Raw genomic sequence first — 12,421 nt, 5'->3', positions numbered from 1 at the left:
GAGTGAGGGAAGGATGGAGCGTAAGATTGACAGGTGGATTGCAGCAGCAGTAATGCGGTTGAGGTACCGGTCCGAGTGGTAACGAAGGAGCTGAGCCGAAAGGCAAAGCTCTCGATTTACCGGTCAACCTACGTTCCTACTTTCACCTATGGCCATGAGCTTTGGGTAATTACTGAAAGGACAAGATCTCGGATACAAGCGGCCAAAATGCAGGGTGGCAGGGCGCACCCTTATAGATAGAGTGAGGAGCTCTGTCACCCAGGAGGAGCTCGAAGTAGAGCCGCTTCTCCTCTACATCGAGAGAAGTCAGCTGAGGTGGCTCTGGCATCTTTTTCAGGTGCCTCTTGGACGCCTACCTAGGGAGGTGTTCCAGGCATGTCTCACCGGGAGGAGGCCTCGGGGAAGACCCAGGACACGCTGGAGGGACTTTGTCTCTCGGCTGGCCAGGGAACGCCTCGGGATTCCCTCGGAGGAGCTGGAGGAAGTGTCTGGGAAGAGGGAAGTCTGGGGTTCTCTCCTAAGACTGCTGCCCCCTCGACCCGGCCCCAGAAAATCGGTTGAAAATAAATGAATACTTTAAGTCTGGCCTTCTTAGACATACTAGCCTCTGTTGGAGTGAAACAGCATGTCTTAATGCCTATTCATCGGCATAATCAAACCTTAGACCTAATATTATCACATGGTATCGATATTGATAATGTTGAAGTTATGCAGCAGTGATGACATTTTAGATCACTCCCTAAATTTTAAGTACTGATAAGTGACAAAAAGTCCATTTTGATTGTGCAAAACACTAACATTTATTGTGTTAGGAATATTTCTGGCCTGTTATTCACCTCTGTGGGCTGCACACTGAGCCAGTCTCTATCCAGCCAGCTCAGTCCATCTCTCTCTGAATTCATCAGCGTCTGTAAGCAGATCTGATAGATATAGCTGGCTATTTCTTCTTCCTCGCACACCAGTAACACCTAAAACACACAGATACACCAAGATCAGCTAATACCAGGCTCATTGGGAATACGTATCCAGGGCTAAATTTTTGGGAACCATAAAATATGTGCCCGGGGCTGCATTTTTGGATGCATTTTGTGTATAAAACAGGGACAACGACAACAAGGAACGTCTGTTGGATGACTTATTGATGACTTTGCTGGCAAGATCAGTTTGCTTGGTAGCTCACCTCGTATGGCATCGTAAGGATGGTTCAAGAAACCAGATAAAACCAAACCAAAAAAGCAGTGTAAAATTGTGGTAAAAGCAAATTTTCTCTCCAAGTTTGCTTTTGAAAAACCTGACCATTTAGTTTAGGGAAGGGGGTGGGTGGGTCAGTTGAGATTCACAGTAATGTACACAGCGACCTCTGGTGAATTTCATGAGATAGACGTGCAAATTGCACATACAAGAAAATGTGGCACAGTAAACAAATGAGATTGTCAAAAAATCTTCACTGTAGGTTCTAATGGATTTTTGAAAGCAGACAGCCCATATTTTTCGCAGTTCCCAAAATTGTAGCCCTGGGCATGTACTGCATCTCCAATAAGAGTGGGTTGACTAGTACACAAACACATGGAATGCAAAAATAAAAATAACAAATGCATAAAAACCAAGAAAATGTCAAACCAGGTCTTGGCATAACCTTTACAAATTGACGTTTGAGATTTGTAAATTAATATTATGAAAATTAAAAAGGAGAAAAATACCTTGACATTAAACTTCTCAGAGTTGTTTCCAAACATTACACATGCAGAGTAGATGTGAACCAGATTGATGTAGATGTTACTGGAAATCCTTAAAAGCATATAAGAGGAAAAACACATAATAACACATCTTTTCATTTGCTGAAAGAAAAAAGCTAGGCTACATAAACACTACTGTTGCTGTTTTTTGCAAAGAATTTTGGGTAACACTTTTTTAAGGTACAATTTATGCCATTAATACACCATTAACTAAGATTTTTAGTTCAATAAAGTAATAATTTGCTGCTTATTAATAGCTATTAAGGTAGTAGTTGGGTTTAGGTATTAGGTAAGAGTAGCGATGTAGAATAAGACCATACTTTATAGACCATTTCAATATGGCAATATCATTGGTCCATGAACAGTTCCTGCTTGTCGTCAAACTCTTTCATTTTTCAATCATAATGAATGTTAACACAGCGGTCATAATTCTTTTTTAAATATGTACACTTTTTTTGTATTCTCAGAAGCTATGAAAACAAAAATAAATTAAAAATATATAAATCTGGGAAATATATTAGGACTATTGTTATTGTTTACATTCCTCAAAATGGTCTTTAAGTACACTCATAAAAATGACTGCTGTTTGTTCAAACTACTTATTTAAAATGAGCTGAAACAACACAATTCTTAAGTGTATATGAAGTGTATATGAAACTGACAGTGCCCTGTGGTTTTCGGTGCAGTGCAGAATGAGCCAGCAGCGGCTGAACTGTAACGACAGAGCTGAGAGTCTCATGACGACAAGCTCAGACCCGTTTCCAATCTTCATATCCAACTCGCTCAGCTCCTGAACAAACAAAAAGGATTTACAAGTCACTTGATAAATGGTGGTGTGGTGAGCAAGTGTACGTTGTTTTAAAAGTGCAGCTAAAGTCAAAATTATTAGTCCTTCTCTGATTTTTTACTTTTTTTCAAATATTTCCCAAATAATATTTAACTACTTCTGGAGGAAGTCTTATTTATTTATTTTGGCTGGAGTAAAAGCAGTTTCTATTTTTTTTTTTTTACATTTTAAGGTTAAAATTATTAGCCTCTTTAAGCAATATTGTTTTCCGATAGTCTACAGAACAAACCATCGTTACACAATAACTTGCCTAATTACCCTAACCTGCCTAGTTAACCTAATTAACCTAGTTAAGCCTTTAAATGTCACTTTAAGCTGAATACTAGTATCTTGAAAAATATCTAGTCAAATATTATTTACTGTCATCATGGCAAAGATAAAAGAAATCAGTTATTAGAAATGAGTTATTAAAACTATTATGTTTAGAAATTTGTTGAAAAAACCTTAAAACAGGGGGAAATATATTCAGGGGAAATAATAATTCAGGAGGGCTCTGGCTTGTTCTGTCTGGACCCTGCACCTATGTTTTTCATAAAGTACATCATAGAACAATAAAAGTGATCATAAAAGTGATTTGATGTGAAGTGTGTATAGATTAGAGCATCACCTGGATGAGGATGGCAGTGTTTTCATCTACAGTGATCACATCATAGCGGTTTCCTTCCAGCCGCAGTGCAGACGGAGAGTGTTTTCTCTCCAGTAGAACCATATCGTACCTGCCATTGAGCACATTTAACATTGCAGAAAAGATTAATGAAAAAGTTAGTTTGTAAATAACACTTTTCTATAATACATATTATTCACAATATAATGTATATATGATTTATATACATATTCTTTATATAAATGATTTATAACAATAAAAAAAACACTTTATTTTAAGGTTCAATTCTCACTATTAACCAATAACTACACTAAAAAATGCTTTATTCTTGTTTCTATTTCAAATATCTAAAATATCTTAAATCAAGAAGCATTTTTTACACAATCGAAAAAAAATCTTGTCTGGTTGTCTGAAATAATCAGTAAAAATTAAATTAGTTTTTCCTTAAAGGCGCAGTATGTAAATTTGACACTCAGTGGTTGAACTAGTTTTGCACGCCTGCTTCAAAACACATGCAAGCGCAGGTTGCCAGATTGATGACATCAACAGGAGTGTGCCTAACTATCAAGCCTTAAGGCTGATTTAGGTTGTGTTCAATATAAAAGCAGCAGCAGGCGATAGAAGGAACATTTTCCATATTTAAAGGAGTTTTTGTCCTAACCAACACCTGAAGTGAAGTTTAGTTATAAACAAGTTTCGAGAGGATCACGTGCTTATGATTGCTAGCGGCTGGATCCGCATTATCCAATTCTCAATGCACCAATCAGACGACTCCTAAGCTACTACAAATACCCTGGGTTATGTACCACCGCTATCTTCGTTTTGAAGACAGCTCTGCTCCGAATCTACTGCTACTGGCTACAACAACTACTTCAAAACGACTACATCTCCAACTATACTCCAACAACATCAAAACCTTCCACTTCAAGTGCCTCACACAACGCATCCGCTGTGTCTTCAAACCAATTCTCAAGCAAGATCACAGTCAAACTTGATCACCGTCCATGAACTCTGCTCAACTCTCAAGACGCCAGCGATTACGCCATGGCAATAAATAACTCACTGCTCTCCTAGCGGTGCACCTGCAGTAACGTATATCGCATGCTTTAAGGGGAAGCCTCGCAGAAAAATAACTACTTCCCACAAAGACTAAACACCTATAAGCTTTTGAAAGACAAGACTCGCATGACTAGAGAAATTTCAACCAATAACTCACCTTTCCAGCCTCCTGCCTGTCCACTGATCCATAACATTCCAAGTAATTCGACTGCAAAGATCCAGACAATCTAGTCCCTAAGCTTTGGTCCGCGGCATGTTCGTGCGTAGAGAAACATGACAGAATGCGCTGTCATCATCCAATCTAGTCACGGAGCGCAGCTGCGTCTCCTACACATTAACCCTAGTTTTCTGGTCAACAAAATGGCCGCCGATCTTTTGATTGACACCTCATTGAGCCAATAGCTAAACGAAGACTTGTCACCATCCAATGAGCTCCCAACTCGAGATGGTCCCGCCCTCTCTGACAATTTATGAATGAACTCGGCTACAACACCTTGTGAATTATAGGCTCGTGATTTAATAGCATTGAGATTCCAAACTTAATGTTAATGGATTAAAGTAAAGCCTATAACAACATTCCATTCACAGTTCTTCTAAGTGGTGACTTTATAGTTCAGAGTCTGATGTTGGCAGTTGATTATATTTATATAAAAAAAAATTAATTAATAAATAAATTTTACCCAATCATTTAAATTCAACACATCTAGCACAGAAGTTAAATCGTAATGTGATTCATATGTCCATACCAAGCGGCAACCTCCCGCTCTCCCTCGGGAAGCCAATACGGAAGTAACTAAAACTGCAATTCATCAATTCCGCTAGTCCCGGATCCATAATAGAGCAAATTGCAGTTGAGCCCACTGTTAGAATGGCCAACTTTAAAAAAAAAACAAAAAAAAAAAAAAAAAAAATTACCTTGTTTACACCCTGGTACAAAGAACGATTTGGCTTTTACTACCCTCCATGACAACTGCGAGGGGGGTGAATCTTTTATAACTCATCCATTTCCTTTATATTAAGTTTGCATAATTAAGGGCATGGCCACTTGAGTGACAGCTAGGTCTCGCTGGTCGCTGTCACTTCACCTCAGCTGAATCCGGCAGATTAGCCACTGATCTCGGCATATTCATCGTATTTTTGTTTTGTTTTATGTGGCTTTACACAGTCAGCTGCCTTTTTGGACTTATTCTTACAATTATCAGATATGGGATGCTGTGTGCACTTAATTGTGCTCACAAACCATTAATGTGGCCTCCGTTTCCCATGTGAGTAAAGTTACATACTTATACACCATCTCTATAAATGTGTGTGTTTTATTTAAGTTCATTTATCATTTATAATGTTCTTTAGAGCTGTAAAGCACTCCAGAATGTGACAGATGGATTAGCTGTAGGCTCTAGATCAGTCATCTGAAGCGTTATCATACAGTGTTATGCTGGAGTTCATCAATAGTCTGGCATTTACTAACACACACTATATCTGAAGTGTTTGGAAGTAATTCGCGTTTTCCTCCTGTAGAAAACGTCATAAGAACAATGCTTCGTGGCTCAATGTATTACAACAGTGTTTTTAAATGTCTAAACACTTTACTGATATAGTGTACAGCCAAGCACATGCGGTCAGAACACAACGAGTTGCAGGTAATAAAGTATTAAGTGTTTCTCCCAAAGTAAAGTCTGTCTGCCAGGTCTAAGCAAAGTGCCAACAAGTGTCTGTAGCTCCGCTCACTCTCCGCCTCTTTGCCCTTGTTTGGTATCCCGCCGTGGGTGCGATGACGCACAAACAAATGGCGACGGTTGGCCGCACCCACTTGTAGCTTCTGCGCACTTCAGAAACCTATGGGTGACGTCACGGATGCTACGTCCATATATTTTACAGTCTATGGTCCATACACAAAGTGACATGCAAGGTCATAATAACAATTCAGTTGAATCTGAAATGGCAAAGGAACAACTCCATGCTTAATAAGTAGGAGGAGGATATTTCTGACAGTAGATCTTCAAGAGGTATCTGTCTTCAAGAAGTACTTCCAGAACCACCAGACAAGCCACACCCCATATCCTCAGCTCTCAATCCATCTGCCATCCCGTGGGGGGACGAATGACCACCCCTACCATCTTTGCACTTCATGTCAACGAGGCTATCATACCATGCATTAACAAAGGCGCTTGAATTCACAGTTACCCATGCCCTTATTAAGATGCCTCGCATGGATATCAGCTAAAATAAATTATTATGTTTGGCGTACATGTATCATGTTGTAAAGATTTCATTTCTGATTGTCTTTGGTTTCTCGTTTCAGAGATCATGACTGCCGGCCCTAGAAGCTGACCCTCATCCAACCTATTACAATCCACATTCATTCCAAATACATTCACATTCCATGCAAAGGATACATTTTCACTAACCCAGCCCACACCACGATGCCATATTCCCACTTGCCCCTTTTAGTTTTAAGATGTTCTGAACTAACATCAAACGTCAATCCCAAAATCCACCTCACCACATCTGATCTAACTTTGCTGGATGAAGAAACTCCATGTTTCTTTATTAAGCAAAGCAAATAGCTCAATTTCATAAAGGACGTTCTGGATACTTCCTCGATATCCCCTCCCCCACACACCCATTCCAAACCCTCCAAGCATTCTTACACAACAGTAGAGCAATACCCCCTCAGGGAAGCCCAGCTGATCCTCTCCAGCCGAATTCCACCCACACGCATTTCTAGGTATAAGCACGACTATGCCTTTTTCCCCCTATTCCCTCCTACTAACATAGGCGCTCCTTCACTGCCCTTCCCACTTTTTACTTCCTTTAACTTTCCCTCCAAACTTGAGCTATTCCATACTCCTATTCACTCCCATTCACCCCAGCTCACACCCATTTTGGGAGCACCCAGAGTTTCAATTGCTGCAGCAGAGACGCTCTAAACAAGCTCACATACACCTTAATTTCCAATACCACTATCGTGACACTCCCACGTACTCATACAGCAGCAATGCTTCTACGGGTGCGCACATTACCTCCATATTGACCCACTGCACCTCTTCAGTAGCATAGATGCTCTGCCGAGCTGCACTTACCCATAGCACCACCGCAACTGTAGTGAAGCTCTAGCTAAGCCCTTATTTTCCTTCATCTCTACATATCACTACGGACAGTATTTACATTCCAGTAGGAACACTCATAACTCCAATACTGGCCACCACTGCAGCTCTGCAACCGCAGAGGCACCCCGCTGAGCTACACTCACCCATAGCAACCAGCAACTGCGGTGACGCTCTAGCTGAGCCCCATTTACTCTCATCTGTACACATCACTATTGACAGCATTTAACATTCCTGCAGGAGCACTCATAACTCTTCAATATTGAATACCACTGCACCCCCGCAACAGAGGAGACGCTCTGCCGAGCCTTATTCTCCCTCTCCACCACTGTTGCAGCAGTGACGCTCCACCTGAGCTCACACACATCTCCATTTAGCCATTCACTACCAATACACTCCCCAGCGCTACAACATCAGTTAAAACGCCTCTGCGGAAGTGCACTTGCCTTCCAATTTTGACTTCCACGACACATTTGCAACAGCAGAGAAGCTCCGCAGAGCTTACTTTCCCCTCCTCACCACTGCCGCAGCAGTGACGCTCTGCCTGAGCTCACATACACCTGCATCTAACATACCACTACTGACACACTCCCCAGCACTGCCACAGCAGTTAAATTGCCTCCACGGAAGAGTACTTGCCTTCCAATACCGACTTCCACTGCACCTCTGCAACAGCAGAGAAGCTCCGCTGAGCTTCTTTTTCCCTCTGCTCCACTGCCGCAGCAGTGACGCTCTGCCTGAGCTCACACCTCAAGGAAACCCAGCTGGCCCTAACCAGCTAACACAATACTCCAGAACAAGGGCTCGAGCATGACCCTCTGTATGCGTGCGTATGTGTGTACATGGATCTATGTGTATGTGCGTGTGGGTGTATATGTGTATGTACGCGTGTGTATATATGTATATGCATGCATATATGCGTACATGTATATGTGTACGTGTGTGTGTGTGTGCTTATGTATACATGTATGGGTTTGCGTATGTGTATGTATGTGTTATGTATGCGTGTATTCATGCGCGTACTTGTGTATGTGCATGTGTGTGTCATGTATGCACGGTATGCACGCATGTGCATTTGTGTGTGTCGTGTGTGCACGCATGCATGTGATGTGCATGTGCATATGTACCTGTATGTACATACCTACCTTCCTGTTTCCAAGCTTTGCTATGCTTTGCCATCCCATCCAACAGCTCTGACCCCCGCAGGGGTCTAACCCGAGCTTCGACTCCCGCAGGAGTCACTTCAAGCCCATCCCTGGCCACCCCTTCACAGTCACACCTCCAGTAGGAGCATCCCTGCCCCCTCCTTTCTCCCCACTCTTACTGGAACCCCACCCCCCCATGGCTCTAACACCCGCAGGGGTTGCTCCGAGCTTCGACTCCCGCAGGAGTCATCACCGCCCCCCAGCCTTTAGGAATGGTATGCACACACGTACGAGCAGGTATATGTGTGTGCATTTGCATGTGTGTGAGAATGTGTGTGCGTGCATGTGCACGCATGCAGGTACATCCCTTCTCCTTTGCTTCCTTCCGGCGTCGAGATCCTCCGCCACCCTCTTTTTATCCATCTCTTTTCAGCGAATTACTTCGCTACTCTTTCTCTTCCCTTAGGCCCTCAATCCTCAGCTCTAACTCCCGCAGGAGTCACTAAAACGAGCTTCGACTCCCGCAGGAGTCTCGCCCCGGCCACCTCCTACAGTAGTCTCCACCGCCCTCTCCCTCCCTAGACTACAGCAGGAGAAATGCCCACATCAGCTCTGACCCCCGCAGGGGTCGCCCCGAGCTTCGACTCCCGCAGGAGTCATTCACTGCCCCTCCCTGGCCCTTACTTATCGATTTTTATATATGTATATATATTTTACATTTATACTCTCCTTTTCTTCTTTCCGGCGTCGAGATCCTCTGCCTGGCAATTATTTGCCCTTTCTCTACTTCCTTACAGCGTTAAGTGCTTTTGCTACCTTTCTACCGCTTCTTTTATCTCCTCCCTTATCTCCTTATCTGTCAATTCCCCCAATAATTTCCTCCTTCCTGCGGCAAATTTTCTCCGCTAACTGTTTTCTTTCAGCATTGATTCCGCTACTTTTTTCCGCTTAGGTCCTCAATCCCCAGCTCTAACTCCCGCAGGAGTGACTAAAATGAGCTTCAACTCCCGCAGGAGTTCATGCCCCCCCTGGCCCACCACACACCATCTCATGCAGGAGTCTTCACCGCCCAATACCTTTCCCCACTCCCGCAGGAGCCTTCCCACCCCAGCTCTCACTCCCGCAGGAGTGTATCCAAGCTTGACTCCCTCAGGAGTCAATCTAGCCCTTCCCACGCCTCCGCTTGGACTCACGCAGGAGTCTACTTTCCTCTGCTCCCGCAGGAGCCTCTCTTCCTAAAATATCAATATATCCAGCAGCCGGATATGGCATTGTTACATCTGCATTTTGGGGGGTTCTTAAATACGCGGCTGCTGTCCCGAGCTATATATGGCATTTTGGGGAGTTCTCGAGATCTACCTGAGCTCAAACTCCCTTCTCGCCTTGCAACGGGAGGGAGCCCCGGGCTCGAGGATCTTATGAGCTCAGGGCTCTCTCCCGGGACAGCATGCCAAACAAGCTTATAATTAATCATCAGCTAAGTGTGAACTCTTGAAGTGAAGTTTAGTTATAAACAAGTTTCGAGAGGATCACGTGCTTATGATTGCTAGCGGCTGGATCCGCATTATCCAATTCTCAATGCACCAATCAGACGACTCCTAAGCTACTACAAATACCCTGGGTTACGTACCACCGCTATCTTCGTTTTGAAGAATCCCCCCATCCACCCCTACTCCTCCTCCTTCCTAGATGGGTGACACGGTGGCCCAGTGCTTAGCACTGTTGCCTCACAGCAAGAATGTCTCTGGTTCTAGGCTTTACCAAACCAGCAGACATTTCTGTGCGGAGTTTGCATTTTCTCCCCGTGCTCACGTGGGTTTCCCCCGGGTTTCCCGGTTTCCTCCCACCGTCCAAAAAACATGCAACATAAGTTAATTGACTAATCCAAACCGGCACTATAGACATGCTCCTAGTAAATGGTTATCTCTCAAGAGCAATCACTGGCTGTTCATTGGTTATTACAGCGGGGGAGTTCTCGAGATCTACCTGAGCTCAAACTCCCTTCTCGCCTTGCAACGGGAGGGAGCCCCGGGCTCGAGGATCTTATGAGCTCAGGGCTCTCTCCCGGGACAGCATGCCAAACAAGCTTATAATTAATCATCAGCTAAGTGTGAACTCTTGAAATGTATATTTTAGAAACAGCTTCTATTTCTTAAAGCTGAACAACAGAAAACTGACAGTGATTACCTTAGAAAAACCTCATGTGCTTTATTCAGTGTTAAATGCTAATAATGTGAGTTTGAATGCCATTTTACATGAAATTTATTGGCATACTACTGAAAGCACTTTAGAACTGTGACTCAAAACGCACACATATCAGTGATTCAGTATGTACATTTATAAAGTTAAAGAGGTTTCATATGTATTAATTAAAAACATTACCATTTCGTTGGAGTGCAGTGAGTGCACTATTCTGTGTTTCTAAATGGCTGTATTTAAATTTCTGTCATGTTCTGTCTGATGCAAACAGCCAAATTGTTTATCACTGCAAATCTCGTCACGTAGCGTGTTGTTAGGACACAGGGTTACAATATAACCTGCCCATCTAATGTTTACGTTCGTAATATTTTTATGTTATTTGCTAATTAATCACCTCATGTGGAACTCTGAATCTGCTTCTCATTTTTGAGTCTGTTAGTGTCCATCGGAGGTCGCAATTCGGTTGCAAACACATACTTTGAGAGCTGACTGAATGAATGAAATATGCTGTTTTTCATCAATGCAACCTGGGTGCTGAAATATAATTGGTTAAACTGGCATCCGGAGGGTTAAAAGCCGGAGGGGTTAATGCCCATTTCCAAAGCATTGTTTTAGCATTGTTGTTTAAACAAGTATGCTCACTTAGCAAGTTTCTTAAATATCTGCAAACATTTTATGGTATTTTTATGTTTTATAAGAGCCAAGAACTTACATACAGCACCTTTCAGGTTTAAAGTGAAATAAGTTTATTTTCCTTACCATAGTGGCAGATTATTTTGCTTGTTTGAAGGAAAAACTCAATTAATTTTGACTTATTATTTCTGAAAACAAGACAATATTTTTTGCTCACCCACACAAACGCTTCTTGATTAAAGAATTTTAGATATTTGTACTAGAAAGCATTTTTTATGTATGAATTTTCCCCCAGTAAACTCTTTATTCGCTGCTCATTAAGAGTTCATAAAGTAGTAGTTTAGGAACTAGGTTTAGGGATTGGGTAGGATTAGGAAATCGATTTGTTGACTTTACTTAAAAAAGTGTACACATTTCGAAGATGAACTATGTGCATAATTATAAAAATTAATTTAAATCAACCAAACAGTTCGAAGTTACAATGGGTCTGTTCACTTTTTACGAAAAGAACCACTTTTTTCAGTGTATTTGTCAGAGGCTGAGTAACTCACGTTGCCTCCAGTGCGAGTTGAATCTTTAGGCGTTTCAGTAAACCATCAGTGATGGGCAACACAAACGGAACTGTATTCAGATATGATCCAGCAGTCGATTCTTCTGTAAAATCCACTATGGAATGATGCAACAAAAGAGATGAAAATGCAATCATCATGCAACACTGAAATCATATACAAGCTTATTACCATACACATAGTTTATCCAGTTAAAATTGGCTCTTGTACGGTTAAAACAGTGTATGAATGCTGTTAAAGTATGAAAGATATCCCTTTAAAGCAGAGATGCCCAAAAGTATTTGGCCCACCATCCCATCTGAGAGGAGAGTGAGAATGATAGAGAGGGTTGGGGAGAATGTCTTTGACACAGAGATCGTCATTTCTAATTTGACGTAACCTTTTTTGTTTGTTTTATTGCAGAGCTACAAAAAAAATGAAATTAAATGTTTCAATTAAATGTTGTAAATGAATCTGATTTTTTTTTATGTAAAAACTGTCACTCGACGGATAGAGGACTATGCAGAAAACATCGGCGAGCAA

At 42.0% G+C, this 12,421-nt stretch overlaps 1 long non-coding RNA gene across 1 annotated transcript; it reads right to left on the bottom strand.

The window, feature by feature from the left end:
• Nucleotides 1–2,408: 2,408 nt before the first annotated feature.
• LOC130228408 (uncharacterized) lies at nt 2,409–11,950 on the bottom strand. Its single transcript, XR_008837754.1, has 3 exons — nt 11,882–11,950; nt 3,191–3,299; nt 2,409–2,526 (listed from the first exon to the last, which is right to left on the bottom strand). It is a non-coding gene; the product is annotated as an uncharacterized LOC130228408 (long non-coding RNA).
• Nucleotides 11,951–12,421: the final 471 nt, after the last annotated feature.

This window comes from Danio aesculapii, chromosome 5 (assembly GCF_903798145.1).
Source record: "Danio aesculapii chromosome 5, fDanAes4.1, whole genome shotgun sequence".
In the NCBI taxonomy this organism is placed as follows: domain Eukaryota; kingdom Metazoa; phylum Chordata; class Actinopteri; order Cypriniformes; family Danionidae; genus Danio; species Danio aesculapii.
The sequence above is the reverse complement of the archived record's forward strand: the minus strand, read 5'-3'. Positions and strand labels throughout refer to the sequence as shown.